This window comes from Chelonia mydas, chromosome 1 (assembly GCF_015237465.2).
Source record: "Chelonia mydas isolate rCheMyd1 chromosome 1, rCheMyd1.pri.v2, whole genome shotgun sequence".
NCBI lineage: Eukaryota > Metazoa > Chordata > Testudines > Cheloniidae > Chelonia > Chelonia mydas.
The window spans coordinates 225,416,747-225,430,072 of record NC_057849.1 but is presented as its reverse complement, the minus strand read 5'-3'; the positions used below and the strand labels follow the sequence as shown (position 1 = coordinate 225,430,072).

At 40.2% G+C, this 13,326-nt stretch overlaps 1 protein-coding gene across 4 annotated transcripts in view; it reads left to right on the top strand.

The window, feature by feature from the left end:
- The first annotated feature begins 434 nt into the window (after positions 1-434).
- PRR5 (proline rich 5) overlaps positions 435-13,326 on the top strand; it is a 129,126-nt gene continuing 116,234 nt past the window's right edge. For 2 of the 4 annotated variants that reach the window (XM_037914682.2, XM_037914667.2), the window contains exon 1: positions 435-775. The gene's annotated coding sequence lies outside the window, so the exon portion shown is untranslated. Of the gene's footprint in view, positions 776-1,059; positions 1,079-13,326 lie in introns of those variants that run through there. The other 2 variants (XM_037914674.2, XM_043537882.1) reach the window with 2 other exon arrangements.

The following is a 13,326-nucleotide window of genomic DNA, read 5'->3' as shown; positions in this document are numbered from 1 at the left end:
CCCCAGAAATTTTGTTTTGTAGGAAATTTTGAAGTTTGGATTTTTTTCTCCAAATCGGGATGAAAGGGACGTTTCGGAATGTCAGGATTCCTGGCACAATGGAACTTCTGAGTGTCCCCCGGCCGCAGTTAAGAGCGAGGGGCTCGGGCAGTTTGCATGTCATCATGTTGGGTCTGGAAGGGGGGAATCTGGAGAGCCACCCCCTGTGGTTTCTTTACACTGGCTCAGCAAGCAGTAGAAGAAAAGGAGAAGCCGATCAGTGCTTCCCACACTTCTCCTGCTCCTCGTGGCGTCTTGGACACACACTTGAGGGTGTGGGTTTGTTTTTTGTTTTTTTTTAATTGTTTTTATTTTTTTATTTTATTGCTTGCGCGCGCGCGCTCTCTCGCACTGTCTGCGAAGCGGATGCTGCTTTCCAGTCTGCTCTCTCCACCCCCTACCCCAATTCCTGGCAGGGCGCCAAGTGCAGGCGCAGCGCGTTGTGCATCTCAACTACTCCCCTCCGGTGACTGCACCTTCCAGGGCGCGCAGCAGCAGCAGCAGGGGGAGAGGGGAGGAAGAGAGGGCGCTATCACCACAACCCACCGCCAAATAAATCCAAGGGGGAGACAGCAATGGCAGCAAGATGCAATATCTGCCATAGCCCCGGCGGCGTGTGACCGCCATGCAGGCGGCTCCGCTGGGCTGACGCGCTCTGTTCTTGCTGCCTCCCCCCCCGCCCAGCCCCTTTTCCCCCGCAGGCACAGAGCGGCTCCCCGGCTTGCGGGCGCACGCGGTAAGTGGAGCGAGGGGGTGGGGGTCCCGGCTCAGGTCTGTGGAGCCGGCACATTCCCGCCGAGCCTCGCTGCGCGGTTGTGTGTGTGTGTCGGGGGGAGGGCAGGCTCCGCGTGGCTGCGAATGGCCGGGGAGCCGAGCTCCCCTCCACCCGGGCATTGCTCAGAGGGAGCCCAGGCAACTGGGATCCAGAGAGAGGGGTCAACCCCCCCCATCGCCCCCAGCTTCGGCCAAAGGCATCAGCAGCAAGGCAGAAGGGTGCCATGCCTGGAAGTGGAGGGCTCTGGATTTATAGGCGCTGCTGGTAGGTGATTATTTTGTCCTGTGTGTGACTTGTAGCTATTCGGAGGGGGTGAAGCAGAGGGTAGAGAGTTTAAATGGGAATTGCCCGAATGGGCAAGCAGCGGGGTGAGTAAAAGCAAACGCTGCTGCATAACTTATTTTAGCTTTATCCCTGCACATGCAGGTCTCATCAACAGCATGCACCTTTGAGTGACAACAGCGTCCAGCCCCACCCTAAGCCCAGCAGCTAAAGTGGTCCTGTGATTTCTCTTGGTAGAGTTATCCTGGGTTACTGTCAATTATCCTGGGTTACTGTCAATTTCTGATTGGTAACAGGGTTCATATGAGGATATAGACGCGAGGCTCTAGGCTAGGGGAACCTTGATAAAATGAAATAAAACGATCTGGTTTGAACAAGGAAATGTTTTGATGCCCTCAACAATGGTCTCTAGGGAGATGTTTGGTTTTCCAAACTCAAGAGACCCACTGAAGGCAAATACAAAAATTGCACCTGTATGTATCTTTTCTCAAGGGATGACTTGATAAATACTTGGAAATCACCTAATTGTAGCACAGTTAGCAGGACTTTAGACAAGGGGTCTGTTGTTCATTGAGAGAGATTTGGGTATTGGGGAAAAAAGTAGTTTTGATCTTTTTTTTTTTCCTTTCTGAATCATGTGTTTCCCCAGAAAATTAGAAGAATAAAACACATTTTCGCCCCCAAGTGGAAACTACATTTTAGCTGAAATGTAGTGAGAATTCTTAGTCTGTTCCAAACTGTGCTTAGAAACTAATACATAGTCCAGTGGGTTAATCATGGTGGTGGTAGCTCTACTGTGTTACTGACAATGTTTAAGTTTTTGAAATAAACAATGCAATAGAAAATAAAGCAATAGCATTGTGAAACTTATAATTTATCCATTTAATATCAATTTTAATCTATTTTAACATTTCCATTTTGGTGGCTTTTAAATAGTAAGTATACTAAGTAAGGAGTTTTAAATTAGAGAGATCTATAAAACCATTAACTAACATTGTCTTGGAGATATTCAGCAAGATTTCTGGTTAACATTTCTGTGCATTCTGTAATGTATAGTAAACATAGTTTTAAGAGTTGCTTACCCAATACGTTTCTGTCAATACTGAGTTGATATTTAGCCCTCATATTGGCTTGCCAACATGATGTTTTAACGTATCATATGAATATAGAATTAATGTATTTGCAGTCACCTTTCACATCTGAGATACATATCTAAAATATAACTGAGGCTGATACACAAAAAAATAGTAGTTCTGTCCCTATTAACAGTCTTCTAACTGGATTTGATTATAAAATGCTCTTCAGTAGATCAGCTCCTGTAATCTTAATTCACATGGGTGAGATCTGTATGCATGAGCAGGAATTCACAGGATCTGTATGCGTGAGCAGGTTGTATATTTCCATTTTTGTGTGTGCAGTCACTGATGATTTTGGCAAGTTATAACAAATCTGATAATTTTATGAAGGTTGAGTGGTTTAATACTTCTCAAGACCACATTAATTTGGTGAATGTCTGTGTTTTTAATACTGTGAAATCACCAATAGCTGACAGCCTTAGAAAGGGAAAAAAGTGCATCAAGGAAATGATTTAGCCTTTATCGTGTTAATAATTTCCAGCCAGCATGCTTTTAAGTATTTCATTTTAAGTTACAGGAAACAATCAGTGATTACATGTACCAGCACAATGTTTAATAAGAAAAAGATACAATCTGTAGTAGTCTAAAAGTAAAGTGTTGATGCTTCATTTAGGACCAATGGTGAGGGAGAAGATGAAAGGTCAGAAGCCTTTTTTATCCATTGAGAGAGGGAGGGGAAAGTCAGTTGATTGATTAGCCATTTTTCTTGAAATTGGAATTAATTGAGTAGTGCAGTATAAATCAGCTATCATAGTCAATACATGTGGGATTTTAAGGATATAGTGGGATTAATTTATTATTATAAAGGTATGCTATAGCCACTGAGTTCATGGAAGGGCAGTGCTGTCTAGTGAGAGTGCTCCTTTTTCATTAATACATCTCTTAAGTAAAGAAAAGCATATCTGAAATTTAATTCCAGCAATAAACTGAACAATACACATTATTTTATAATTTCCCGTAGTAATCTATTAATATTTTACTTATTATGAAACATGGATTGGTTGGGGTGTGATGTTTGTACCACTCACTGCTGAATGGATAACTTGATGCTTAGTCTTCAGTTCTCTCATTAATAATCTAATTATAGGAAGAGGCTGGAAAGAATATTGAATGAAGAGTTGTTCCCAGTGGACTTGGAGAGGAAGTCACTTTAAAGTAGAACAATATTTTAACCATTCTGGCCATAACTTTTTACCCACAATCAGGGTCAGATTTTCAAAACAGCTCTGCTCCGATTTTAGCACCAAAATAAATGGCCAGATTTTCAAAAGAATTCCTCATGTTAGGTTCCGAGCTCTTTCTCTCTCTCTCTCTCTCTTTTTTATTTTTAAGCATGGCCGTAAGTGCCACAGTCCGAGCTCCTCAGTGCGGCACAGAATTTGGCTCCAATTTGTGGGTGCTAAACTCTTGAAAAACTGCCCCTGAGCTCTTTTGAAAATCTGATCCCACAGTTGTAATCAATTTCCCCCCCTTACTAATGTGTATTCTGGAGGAGACTCTTTTTTTAACGGCAGGTAGAATTGTAGGAGTAAAATATAGCAGCTGTAAAGAAAGCCAGTAAAAGTATTTAAATTTTTTATGTGGAAAGCCAGCAGATTTAATGTTCTATAGCTATACCATAAATGCTTATGAAAAAGTATTAGAATTGTAATAGAAAACGTAAGTAGCACTTAATCGCTGAACAAAAATAATAGATAATGAGAAAAAATAGCCTTTTCCTGCTTTAACCATACATTTGGGGAAATGTTGTAAAGGATAGTAATTGGAAAAAAAATAGATTGAGCCAGATCCTGAAACAATGCCAATTTATACCAACAGAGGTTCTGGCCTAGTTTGAGTTTTCTTCGCTTTAGAGCAGTGGTTTTCAACCTTTTTCATTTGGGGACTCCTAAAAAGTTTCGAATGGAGGTGCGGATCCCTTTAGAAATCTTAGACGTAGTCTGTGGACCCCAGGGGTCTGCAGACCCCAAGTTGAAAATCACTTCTTTAGAGCATCAGTTTTCCTAGTTAATGAACTAGCAAAAACAAAAAAGGTGTGGCACCTCTGAAGAACAAAACTGAGTATTTTCATAGAATATCAGGGTTGGAAGGGACCTCAGAAGGTCATCTAGTCCAACCCCCTCCTCAAAGCAGGACCAATCCCCAATTTTTGCCCCAGATCCCTAAATAGCCCCCTCAAGGATTGAACTCACAACCCTGGGTTTAGCAGGCCAATGCTCAAACTACTGAGCTATCGCTCCCCCTGCATAATAGGAAAGCTTTAGATATTATGGAACAGATTCTGATCTCAATTATCCCCCTGTAAATCACAGTGAGGTCTACTGTGAAGTTACTCTACATTTATACCAATGTAAGTGAGTTCAGAACCCAGCCTTACATAGGGAGAACTAGCATAGTTACATTAGAGGTAAAGCCATTGGGTCATATTTTGATCTCATTGAAACCAGTTTTAAACTGATTTAACACCATTATCTTCAGGCCAGTTTCTTCTGGTTTACACTCATGTAAGTAAGATCAGGAATTATTTCAAAAGTCCTGGTCACAATGACTTGATCAGTTGTACTCTCTTTATTTTTAAGGTTGTATTAATGTTTGCTGAATGACGAGAAATGATAATTATCTGCCTACATCTGTGGTCCAGTAATTAATCAGAACTCACTGACACTATGCACAAAGAATAGAAATGAAAATTCTTTACTGCATGTCTGGAAGTATGTCCTCTGTGGGGTGTTTGCTTTTTCTGTGACTTCTTAGTGGCATGAAGATTAATTAGCTAATGCTCTTTGAAGATGAAAAATGTAATGTTAAGGTAACTATAATGCAGAATTATTGTTATTAGTTTTTATTAAGGGAAACTGGTTGTGTATTCACTAGTTTGAAGATCAGAATTTAACATTGTCTACAGATGATTGTTAAAGGATGTTTAAATTGTGTATTGAAGTGTGTGCAGAGTGGCCGGTTAATGTCTGATTCTGTGGAGGACCATTAATAAGGACCATCTTGTTTCTAAACCATCTGGTGCTTTTGGAATTTGTGTGTATGGCATGGGGGTAGAATGGAGTTGAAAGGGGGAATTGTGGTGTAAGGTAAGGTCTTGTCATTGTTCCTTTAAACCACCATGCAAATACATTTGCATTTAGAATTTTCAGGCAAGCCAAAATGTAGGACTAGTACTGAATAGTAAATGAAATCTGACAGCTAAATCAGGACATGACACATAAGGATCTTGAGATTTCCTTACCAGAATAATCTTTCTGAAAAATTTTGCTTGGAATGAATATAGTCCTGGTTAAAAGCTAGTTCAAAACAATGGCAGGTGGAAAAAAATGAGGCTGGAACTTGATTCTGTTTAAAATCTTTCTCCACTTCAAAGGTGTTTACACCTTTGTTTCCTTTCCTGTCTGAAAAATGGGGGTAATAATACTGACCTCTGTGGCAAAGCACTTTGAGATCTACTGATGAAAAGCAATATATACGTGCTGCATAGTTTTATTTGTTTGTTTATTTATTATTACCTTGTGATGGCTGGAAGATTCACAAAGGTTGTAGGAATGAAGACCCATCTTTGCTCATCAGACAGTCATATAGTGCAGGCAGCCACAGTGCACTCCTTTGTGTTGATCAGGATGAAACTCAGTCTGCCTGAGAGACTGAAAGATGATTTGAACCTTATTTTGATTAGTGAGAGATACTATATATCACTGCATAAAATCTCTTACTCTGCATGTGTGCACAAATGAAGCAGCAGATTTTATGGGAAACTTGGTGGTGTAACTCCTAGATAAGAATAATGTTTCTTGGCAGTCTTGCCATCATCATGCAAAAACCAAGATGGTGACACTAAAAAGGGTCCGTTTTGCTCTTTCATGCTCAGAACTTCAGTCTGCAGATATTTCCATTGAGAAACAACATAGAGAGACCTGAAGTGAACTGAAGGGTAGAAATAAAGGCACAAAAATAACATTTAAGGAAAATTAACACACATACTTAATGTGAGGGAATACCCTGGGAAATAGTAGTGCTGAAAGAGTCCTGAGGGTTATAACAGAGAACAAATTAGACATGAGTTTGCAATACAGTACGGTGGCAAAACGTGCTAATGCAATTATCCACCACATCATTATTATGAACCGGGGGGACAACAGGCTCTACGGGTTTTGAGTGGATGCATTTGGGACGCTGTATTAAATTCAGAGCACTTAGATATACTAGTAAATTGAAGGCATTTGAAGAAAGATCAATAACACTGGTTAGGGGACTGAAGGGACTGATTTATGAGGAAAGATTAAAAAATGAATCTGTATAGATTGACTAAGAGGTGATTGAGTGTAGGCAGGGACTTAACAGTTTACAGTTTTGGGTATAGATACTAAAAATAGAGAAATTATTTAGCATTGTATAAGGGGGTATAATTAAGATTAGTGGGCTAAAAAAGAAAATGTAACTTGAATGTCAGAAAAGCTTCCAGACATGGTAATTATTCAGCTGTGGAATAGTCTTCTGAGGGAAGTGGTGGTAACCTCCTTGCTTGGGATATTTAAAAGTAAACTGCATGCAAGTCCGGGAAATATACTGTAGGTAATAATAGAATCCTATGTAATGTCACTCCTGGCTAGGTCATCTTTGGGGATTGAGCTGGAGACTCTGCATCTAAAAGCATAAGCCTCTACTGCTTGAACTAAGTGACCAGATTCACTAGCTTAGAGGGAGTAGTAGACTCAAACATCAATAGGTGGTCTAAGCAGAGACAGGGTGTCATAATGCATTAGCATGGGCAACACTTGCAGAAGGAGGGAGATGGAGGGGATGAACAAATAGATATTTTCTATATCTAACTCCTAATGTCCTATAACTCAACAAATGTATGTTTGCTTATATAGCTGGCAATTGAAATGGGTGTCATTACTCCATATAACAAATATTGCCTCATCATGTGTCCCCATTTGGTTTTCATGGTGGGAGGAAAGGGGAAGAGAAGATGCTATATAATGAATGGTTATTGCAGGTCAGGATTGAGATACTCAATGATTCTATTATACCCTTTGCCCCAAGTAGAATTCTACCACCTGAAGAAAATCTAGAAAGTAACTGTTTCTTGAGCATCTTAGTCCTTCAAGTTCCAGCCAGTAGTGGCAAAAGAAGCTGGGTGTTACTGTTGGATGATACCTTTTCCTTTGTCGATTCCTTTATAAATTAATCCTTGTACACTTGCTGAAACTTGAGAAGCAACTTTAATAGATTCAGAGATTCCAAGGCCAGAAGGGTAGACTTTGACCATAATAGACTATGATCATCTAGTCCGATTTCCTGTAAAACACAGGCCACAGAACTTCTCCAAAATAATTCCTAGAGCAGATATTTTGGAAAAACATCCAATCTTGATTTAAAAATTGTCAGTGACTGAGAATCCTCCATGACCTTTGCAAATTGGTCCAGTGGTTCTTTACTTCCACGGTTAAAAATTTACACCATATTTCCAGTCTGAATTTCAACCTCCAGCCATTGGATCACGTTATACCTTCTCTGCTAGATTGAGGAGGCCATTATTAAGTATTTGTTCCATATATAGATAGACTGTATAGACTCCACCCCAGTTTTACAGAACCAGAGGTTTTGAAATGTCAGTTAAGAATCCAAAGGTTGGATCCAATCTTTTTGAGCTTTGTCTATCTGGACAAAATTGGCTTTACAGTATGCTTCTGAAATTCTCTAATTTATATAATCCAACTCTGAGTCAGTTTTCCACTGCACAACTTGTCCTTTTATTATTATTATCATCAAATAATTACTCTGGGTAGACATGCTCTTAAGTGTTTGTTTGTATTTGACTTTGTTTTATATTAGACTTTGCTATATCTCTTTTTTGCGTGCCTTACTGGAGAATTTGTTGATTCTGCTCCAGGGTAATTTTATGACCACTAATCTTGTGTACAGTTATGCATGCAAGATAACAAGCTAAGGGTAATTGGAGTATATTATTTCAGTGTGTAAAATAATTGTCATGTGGTCAAGAAGGAAATTTTCCATTTCGTGTACAGCATTGCACAACTTGTTGGACACATTGTGGGTTTCTTTAAATTTTTCTGAAGCCTCAGGATTGGCCCTGCCCGAGACAGGATACCAGACTTATATTGGTCTCATCTGATATAGCAATTTGTATATTTCTGTGTCTTATACTATTTTAGAGGCAATTTTTTTGCATTGGTAATATGCTGTTATCTGTCTTGCCCACTGTCTACTTTTATTAAGTCAAGTGGATTCAGCTTCCTTTCTTGGGAGTATTCACAGCTGATGCTGGGAGATGTACTTGAATTGTGGAATTGATATCACCTTGGTACGACTTACTCTACCCCAGATGTTGAAGTTAAGTGGCTCCCATTTTGTTCGGTCTTGTGAAGATTTCTGGTACTCATGAGTTCTAATCCCATCTCTCTAACGGATTTACTCTGTGCAATGAGATTCTGATACCCTTACTCATGTTGGGTAGCACTTTACTTCACAAGTGGTCTCTTTGACTTCAGTGCAGCCAACTGAGAAACAAGATATTATTCAATATGAGTAAGAATATCAGAATATGCCTTTTAAGATATCTGAATCTGGCCCTTAAGTTGGTCCAATAAACGATATTATGTCACCCACCTTGTCTCTTTTATATCCCGGAGCCGGCATGGATACAACACTGCATGCAATTTTCCTACCCAACAGGAGTGCTTTAGGATTAATCAATGAATATTTGCACAGCACTTCAAGAATGTAAAGAGCTAAGTGTTTGTCTCTTTCCATGCCATAATTACCCCTTCCCTTGTCCCTTTTGTAACATTCTGTCTGCATTAGTATCTGATACTTTCCCTTTATATAATTTAACAGACAATGCATGCAGAGTGGATTCCTTCCTTGCTGATTATTTATTCTGGATCTCAGGGCTCTTAGCTGAGGAAAACATATACATGTCTCTAGGAATGGAAGGGGAAATCATCCAATTTAGAGAGGTCATATTATAACATCTGAATAAATTGCACACCAATGTAGCGCTTTTACAAAAACATCTAGTTTCCTATGAACATTTGAAATTCTAAAGAGTCTAAGCAGACAGGGTTTTACCTTTCATCTGCCTGCTTAGGTTATGAGGAGGTGCTTATTCTCACACACACTTTCGTAACTCTCTCATCCCAGTGACGGGCTGGTGAATGCTTAGGCGTAAGTATTCCCCTACTGTGGTCTAGCTTGATTGTTTTGGGTTGTTTTTTTTTTTAATAGTTTTTCTAGTTAAAGGAGTATCAAATTTTATAGTGACAAGATGAAAATCACTAGTTTTCACACCGATCTCCCTTTGCTGCGTATTCATGTGAGGAATTTGGAAGGTTCCATGGCCTGAGTTATGCAGAAGGTCTGACTGGAAGATCATAATGCCCTTAAAATCTATGAATATATGAAAGCATGAACAATTATATAGATCTATTAACGTTACTCATAATTGCCTTGTTGAGCCTGGACTGCAAGGTTTATGGAGCATTCTGTGTCCAATCACTGGAGGCTACTGTCTGGATTATGATTTTCATATTCAGAGTCACAGTTTCAGGTGTAAAAAGAAAAGGAGTACTTGTGGCACCTTAGAGACTAACCAGTTTATTTGAGCATGAGCTTTCGTGAGCTACAGCTCACTTCATCGGATGCATCCGATGAAGTGAGCTGTAGCTCACGAAAGCTCATGCTCAAATAAACTGGTTAGTCTCTAAGGTGCCACAAGTACTCCTTTTCTTTTTACGAATACAGACTAACACGGCTGTTACTCTGAAACCTGTCATTGTGCAAGTTTCAGGTGTGGAAACAGAGATGCTTGAACCCAGGTCCTCTTCTAATCACTCCACACTTGTTTATTCTTCAGTTTTGCATTATAGATATGCTTTTATTATAGAGTGAGAATGCGGCTCCATTGAAAATTTTTTTCATCAGTCAGTATTAGCATGTCCTTTTAAAAGGACAATAGAAGAACCATGTAAACATTTTGCATTTGAATGCTCTTGACCAAATTCTGCGCTGCCTTGCACCCTATATAATCCCACTGACTTCAGTGGAATTTAATGAAATCTAAATCAGTGCAGAACATGCTCTGAGGCTAGATGTTGCCTGTGCTGTGCTGGTGCACTTGGTGGGAAGAGAGAGGTGGGGGTCTGCTACTCTGCTGATTCATTCACTAGCAACTCCAGAGGAGCATTTTTGGGCCCCAGCCAGCTAGTGTGCATGCTGCCATCACCAGTGTATGCTAAATGGGGCACACACTGCTCCTTTTCATAACAGTGGTGAAATGCAGCCCACTGCACATCTGGTGTATTCTTCCTAGTCTTTCAGGATCCCCAGAGCAGTGGACACATGTAATAGAGATCCTGCTGTTCCTCACTGCACTTACCAGGGAAGGATATGGCCCATAAGCAGCGCCAAAAGGAAAGGACACATCTTTAAAATCTGGTAAGCAGAGACTGGGGTTTATACTCATTTTCACTGCTCAGCAATACACAGACAGAAGGGGGCTGCATGGTCTAGTGTGTTAATACAGCCTTTCATCCTGGGATTATCTATGCAAATTCACATTTAGATAGCAAGGAGCTATGAGTTAATATGGTCTTAGTTGTGGGGGGGGAAGGTGGACATTTGTCCATATAAAACCACCTTACGACTGGCAGCCAATGTTCCAGGAAAAATCCTACATTGGAACTATAGGGGGGTTGCGGGTTGGGAGAACCAAGGTTCACTTGTAGAGCTTAGTATGTGTAGGGTGTATTTTTGGTATGTATGTGTATTTTTAGGCAGTGTGGCTTAGTGAGCTGAGACTGAAGAGACCAGGGTTCTATTCTGGCTCTGACACTGGCTTGCTGGGTGAGCTTGGGCAAGTCACTTCACCTCTCTGTGCCCCAGTTGCCCCATTTGTGAAATGGTGATAATGATACTGATCTCCTGTATAAACTTCTTTTAAAATCTACTGATGACAAGCACCGTATGAGAGCTAGCTATTGTATGTGGGATGCTGGCACAACACCTCTTTGTGCTGCCATTAGCTCTAACTATTGTTACTCTGTTCCTCGGCACCAAAGTCACATGCCCACATGTAAGTAAATAACTCACAGACTTTAGGCTTGATGTTTAACTACATCATATCTGCCAAGCTGTGTTTTGTACTTTCTCCTGTCTGCCTCTATGAATAGGGCAGTAACACAGTTACAGAGCAGCAGCCGTGTTAGTCTGTATCCGCAAAAAGAACAGGAGGACTTGTGGCACCTTAGAGACTAACACATTTAACAGTGAGTGTTGTTAACCTGGCAGAGTGAAGAACAGGAAATACAATGGAATTAGTGTATTTTGGAGAAAATGGTGACATATCAGAGGTACAGTATGCTGTGCTGAAACAAGGTGAAAGCATAATGTGACTGGGCAATTATCGTGCTATAAAAAGTCTGGGACAACTTTTGAAGAAAGAGATAATTGCTGGTTGAGCTTTAACAAGCAGCCCTGTGTTTTGTTGACTCTATAACAAAGCCCATATTTTCCTTCTTTGAAAACATAGTAAAAAGCCTTAGGCATAGTAGTGACACAGGTTCCTGAGAGAGACTTCAGAACAGCAGTCAGTTAAATTTTTCATTTATTTCCCTTGCTTATTAACAAGAATCCATTTATAGTCCTGAGGGTGTTGGTATGCAGCCTCTCTGAATTGTTGATATGCTCTGCATTGCTAATGATGCTGGAGATGCGTGTAGTTTAATTCCGAAGCTGCTAAGAAAGATTTTAATGGGCTGGGGGACACAAGTGCTGTGTTGTATAGGTGCTGAGAAAGCACAGGAGTTAGGGTAATCTGAATATATGCTGTGAAGTATTAGTCTCACTCTGTAGAGTAGTACCTCTGTATTTAGAATATCTAAGTGCATTATTCAATTTCTGTGACCTTAAGCAGAACTGTGCGCTCTCTTTTTGATTGCTTATGTTGGAAATTCTAGTACCTGGTGCCACAAGCACTGGTTGCTGCTGCTCATCTGTGTTTTATTTCCTAGTAATTCACTTCTTTCCATTCCAGACTTGTAGATGACTTTAGTAAGGTTTTGTTCTTTTTGGCTATATTTATCTGTTGTCAATTTTATATAGGAATATAAATGATAACACCATGTGAATTAGGATGCCAGGTCAGCCTTAGGTCAAATTAGGCCTGAATAAAGACTGGGAGTGGTTGGGTCATTACAAAACCTAAACCTAATTTCCCACATACTAATTTCCCCCTACTGTTACTCACACCTTCTTGTCAACTGTTTTTGAAATGGGCCACTCTCATTACCACTGCAAAAGTGATTTTTCCTCCCTTGGTATCCTCCTGTTAATTGAATTGTCTCGTTAGACTGACCTCCCACTTGGTAAGGCAACTCCCATCCTTTCATGTGCTGTGTATTTATACCTGCTACTGTATTTTCCACTCCATGCATCTGACGAAGGTGGTTCTAGCCCATGAAAGCTTATGCCCAAATAAGTTTGTTAGTCTCTAAGGTGCCACAAGGACTCCTCGTTGTTTTTGCTGATACAGACTAACATGGCTACCACTCTGAAACTTGTTAGGGATTGTCTTCAATAGACTCTTGCACTTCAAGATATTTAGCAAGTTTGTAAAGGCTAGTCTGGACACTGCCCACCCGTTTGATCCAGTTTTTTCTTTATCCTATGCTGATCCTAGGGGTAAAAAACAACTATTTGTAGCCTTGAGGAAACATGTGGATAGTGTCCAAGCTAGTATTTACAAACATGTGACCTAGAGCTGGTTGGGAACCAGATTTATCATTTCACAGGTAATTCCGTGACTCAAAAAAAATTTCCATTCTGAAACGGGTCGGGGGGAGTTAAAATTTCCCGCAAAAAGATATTCCGAAACCAATTAGGTTTTGGTCGGTTAAAACATTTCATTCTTATTTTAACCATTTTAAACTTAAAAACAAAAAAATTATATACAAAACAATGAATTTCATTTCAGATGACACCACACGATCCACTGTCTACAGCCAAGCTCTACGATACAACTGCATTTCTCCAACCCCTCAGACAGAGACAAACACCTGCAAGAGC